The sequence below is a fragment of the Peromyscus eremicus genome, chromosome 14 (genome assembly GCF_949786415.1).
Source record: "Peromyscus eremicus chromosome 14, PerEre_H2_v1, whole genome shotgun sequence".
Classification (NCBI taxonomy): domain Eukaryota; kingdom Metazoa; phylum Chordata; class Mammalia; order Rodentia; family Cricetidae; genus Peromyscus; species Peromyscus eremicus.
Genome location: NC_081430.1, coordinates 84,826,001 through 84,831,000, shown reverse-complemented (window position 1 = coordinate 84,831,000; position 5,000 = coordinate 84,826,001). Strand labels below are relative to the sequence as shown.

General features: G+C 48.0%; 1 protein-coding gene across 1 annotated transcript in view; it reads right to left on the bottom strand.

Moving 5' to 3' along the window:
- Lrrc74a (leucine rich repeat containing 74A) overlaps positions 1-5,000 on the bottom strand; it is a 34,529-nt gene that overhangs the window by 16,930 nt on the left and 12,599 nt on the right.

The following is a 5,000-nucleotide window of genomic DNA, read 5'->3' as shown; positions in this document are numbered from 1 at the left end:
ATAGGTAGACACAAGGAATGGAGGAGACTGTTGACCATCTCCTTCCTCCTCTCTGGCATCAAATCTGAATATCCTTGGTGTAGTAAGAATGCCTAACATTCGGACTGGAGAGATGGCTCAGCGGTTAAGAGCACTGACTGTTCTCCCAGAGGACCCAGGTTCAGTTCCCAGTATGGCAGCTCACAGCCATCTGTAGCTGTAGTTCCAGGGGATCCAACGCCCTCTCCTGGCCTCCATGGGCACCAGGCACACATGTTGTGCACAGACACACATGCAGGCAAAACACTCCACACACAAAAGTTTAAAAAAAAAGTTTTAACAGTCATAGCAGCCCCATCTAGCAGCTGATGTTTCATAGAAGAGGAAATAAATGATGTGACAAACATCTGAAAACACGATCTCAACGTCAGTGTGAATTGCTGCTGGTGATTAGTGCATTTGAACATCCCAGCTTGGTGTGCTGGGCACTTTGGACCGTAATCCACTGTCTTCAGAATCACCGGCTAAGCTGAATTCTGCGGCTGTTCTTGGCTCGTGCATGAGAAGGACGAGGTTAACTGAACAAAAGGGGGGACAGGTGTCGAAGCTGGGATTCTGATCCATGCACTGTGACCTCAACCACCTACTCATTTAACGGTTTGGTTCACAGATACCTTGGTTAATACCCTACTGGAGTAGGATAGGGAGGTAGAGAGTCAGTCTGTTGGTGGAATTGTAACCGGCTCTAGGCTTTTTAAGGGGAAACACAGAAGTTACATTTGGATTTTACAAAGGTGGCTACATCCACTCATTATACCCTAGGGCGTCCATCTAGATACACTGGACCATGTGCCCAAAAGATGTGCATGCAAGAAAGCCCTTGGAAACATTAATGGAGAGGGTGGGACACTGGACAGGACCTATCACTGTCCCTTCAGTCCACTGGTGTTTATAAAATATGAGGTCTCCCTGCAACATGGAGTACTATTCAGAGAATGAGGTAAGTCTAGTTGTTCTATCAAAGAGGAAAACGCACTCAGAGGGAAACAAGTGAAACTGAAGAGGAATATCCGATGTATGAGAGAGTTTCTATTAACAGTAAGCATTCTAGCTCCTTTTCTGGGTACTAAGATGTGGATGTTTTAAGACACTTCTTCATATCTCAAAGGATTTTTTTTTCATTGACAAATTCAGGTGTGGAATTCTTTTTTAAATTTTATTTTGTTATTTTGTATGTGTATGTGATTATGTGTGTGTGCATGTGTGTATGTGTGTGTGTGTGTGTGTGTGTGTGTGTGTGTGTGTGTGTGTGTGTTTATGGATGCCTTCCTCTATTACCCTGTACCTATTTTCTGAGTTAGCATCTCTCACAGATCCTCGGGTCTGCTCATCTCTTGCCCTCCCCTGATCTGGAGTGACAGACGTACACCACTTGTACCTAGCTTTCACACAGGTGCTGCTGATCTGAACTCAGGTCCTCATGCTTTCTCAGCAGGTGTTTTATCCACTGAGTCATCTCCTGATCTTGAGATTTTTTTCTTCCACAAGGTCACGGTGTTTTATCACAGAAACAGAAAAGTAGTGGACACATTGTCTGTGTCTGAGAGTTCTATTTTCTGAAACTGCAAGTGTCCACTTTTTAGGTTTTTTTTTCTCTGTCAGTTTCACAGTTTTGGACCACCTGCACCAAAACGTATATATGGGAATCCCAAGCCAACCGGGCAAAGAGTTGTCCTCCAAAGAGGTCCTACTGTTCGGCATAGGACCACTCTCTATACTCATTTCTTGGCTTAGAAGTTCCAGAGCCCCGCAGACAGCATGCATCTGCAAACCCAAGTGAGGGCGTGTCTGGGTACTAGAGTTTCCAAGGGACCCTGTTCCCCCGATAACGGATGGGGCATCACTCATTTCAAGGTAGACAGGCAGCAATCACGTGGTTAACAGACATTAAGACAGCTAGAGAAAGAGGAAAGAGAGAAATGGTGATAGACAGGACATTGCTGTCGTGCTGGGAGTCAGAGAAGTCCCTTTCAAAGATGACGTGGGAGTGAAGGCGTGAAGTGACAGAGTAAGGCACACGAGCCAGGCAGACCTGAAGGTGGAGATGTCCAAGCCAAGAATACTGCAAAGCGAGCTTGTTCGGGAAAGCAGGACATTGGTGTGGCCCTGGAGGGGCAAGGCTGCCTGGTCCAGCAAGGGGAAGATGCAGCGTGCTGTTCTGAGATCCTCTGCTCTCCTCTCCCTGTGTTCCCAGCGTCCTCCCCTTCCCTCCTGTGGGCTCACCTGAAAGTTTCAGTTTCCAGAGTGAAGAGTTGTTTTCCTGGAGGAAATCTGAGATGATCCTGGCTCCGTCTATACCAAGGTCGTTGTCGGACACGTTCTGAGAGGGAAGAGCACACACATGCAGGAAAGAATAGCACAAAAGAGGCCCTCAAAAACAAGGGGGTGGGGTGGGGGCTGGTCAGGGGATGAGTGAGGGGGTGAGATGGGGTAAAAGGTTTAGGATTGAGGTAATGCGAAAGACAGAGAGATGGGAGGCAAGGAAGCTTGTTCCCAATCTGGCTTCTTTTATGTCTCTCACGGAATCTCATTTTTCTCCAATATTGTCTTTAATGACACCCGACTCCCTCAGTTTAGCCCTGGTATTTCAGACAAGCCTATCAGTTGTTTATTTTGAATCCTGAGGCAGTATTCATTTGGAGGATTTGAAAATGAGCCACCTCACCAGGTCCCCGCTTTCCGAAGAAGAAAGCATGGGTAAACCATTCAATTTCGGGACTTGTAAGGAGCAGCCAGAAATGGCTCTTCAGGTTTTCCCACAGCCACAGGGTACATACAGTGCCTGAGCCAGCCTTTGATACCTGGCCCTCCTCTGAGAAGTTGTGTCTAGAGAGGAGGATTGCACCGACTGGTTAGAGAGAGCCCAAAGCTGACCTGGGCCTGGGCTGGGGGGCTCTGGCTTGGCTTGAGTGGTTCTGAGTCCCCAGGAGTGCCAGGAGGGGCTGGTGGAGGAGGGCGCCCTACCAGCTCCTGTAGGTAGTAGTTCTCCTGCAGCATCTCCATCAGACTCAGGATGCCCTCGTCCATGATGGAGTTGTCTTCCAGCTCCAGTTTGAGGATCGTCGTGTTGGACTTTGACCGTCACCGTGGGAGAGGAGGAAAGACAAGGAAGTGGTTAGTGACTAAGGTGGTTCTCTGTCCGCTCTGCTCCAGAGCTTGGGTTTCTCTCTAGAACATCCCAGCACGTGAACATCCCAGGGTGCTGTGTTGGAGGCCTGGTCCCCAGTGTGGCCATGTGGAAGAGTTCCTGAGACCGTGGCACTGTCGGTAATGTGCTTGCCAGGCAAGCATGAGGATCTGAGTTCAAATCCTCAGCACCAGCATTACGTAATGGTGCATGCCTGTAATCCTAGCGCTGGGAAGGTGGAGACTGGAGGGACCCTGAGACTTGCTGGCCAGCCAGTCAAGCTGAATCAGTGAGTGCCATGTTCAGTGAGAGATCCTGAATATGATGGAGAGCAATATAGGAAGTCACCTGACATCAACCCCCGCCCCCTTCTCTGTGAAGAATTCAAGGTCAAGTCCTTGTTTGGTCATGGCAAGCCAAGAGATGATATTATTCATGTGGAACAAATGTGATTGTACTCTGCAATATGATTTCTAAAGATGATAATGTGCAAGGCAGACATTGAATGGAATGGCTCAGTAGTGGCTCCATGTACGGCAAGGTCAGCTTTGGAATGGAGATCCAGGGCTACATTTTGGTACTTGCAGTAACTCTTGGGCCTGGTTCTAGCCCATACAGGCTGGCTGATGCCTTGTTTCCCAACTAGGAAAGGCCACAGTCTTCAAAGTACAGCCTCTTCCATGAGCTAACAGGGAAAACAATGGCCAATGACTGAGAAAGGACCAGGGTAAGTTGCTCTTTAGACACCAAAGAGAGCACCCTCTGAATGTCAAACTAGCCACCCTGTTAAGCCTCTTCCACCAGGTCGGATGTGTTCCGTTGGCCAGCATGCTCACCACCAGAGTTATATAGCGATGGCCTTGGTGCCCTTGGGGCCCAGCCCATGATGGTTTGAGGTTCATGTAGGGCTCCTCCATGTTCCGGATGAAGTAGGAGCGGGCACTACGCCTACTAGTTTGCAGGCCTCCAGGTACAGCTCCTTCTGTCCGATGGTGAAAAATTTCTCTGTGTCTGTATAGAAAGCCAGAATGAAATGAGGGGTTTCTTCCAGTCTGCCTCAGCCCCAATCGCCCCGGGGAGGTACTCTTCCACCTGGGCTTTCCTCTGCCTGGGATCCTGCCCTTGTGGGTAGATCTGTGTGTAGAACTCAGCTTTTCCAGCTGTGGATGATGATGTGTATACAGGAGAGTGTGACCAAATGTGGTGGGCACAAGAAACTGGCCACAGTAAAATGTTTCTGAAGGTGTGATGACCGCAGATTAATTGACAGTCACACATGACATGAATCCAGCGTGTTTCCAGATGTGCTCATCCATGTGGCATCTTGTGTCTTCACCACAGGCTTCCCTCTGAACACAGGAAGCACACTGAGCATTTTACACGCTGTGGCACTACACAACACCACAGCTACAAAACACGCTGGGCTGTGACTCCAGATTCTTGCTATATTATGAATGGCAGTTTTTTTTTCTGCGCATACAATGTTCTCACTCTTGTAGAAACATGGTTTAGTCAGGCAGTGGTGGCACACATCTTTAATCCCAGCACTGGGGTGGCAGAGGCAGGAGGATCTCTGAGTTTGGGGCCAGTCTGAACTATAGAGTGAGTTGCAAGGATAGTCAGGGCACAGAGAAACCCTGTCTCAAAAAAACCAAAAAACCAAAATCAAACAACAAACAAAAAACCAACCAAAAACAAACAAACAAACAAATAAGCAAACAAACATCCCACATGGTTTAACTATGAAAAACAGAGACTTTCAGTACTTCCCTACTACCCATTCCTCAGGATGTGCATATCAAATCAGTATATCTTTGGGTTAGATTAGATTATA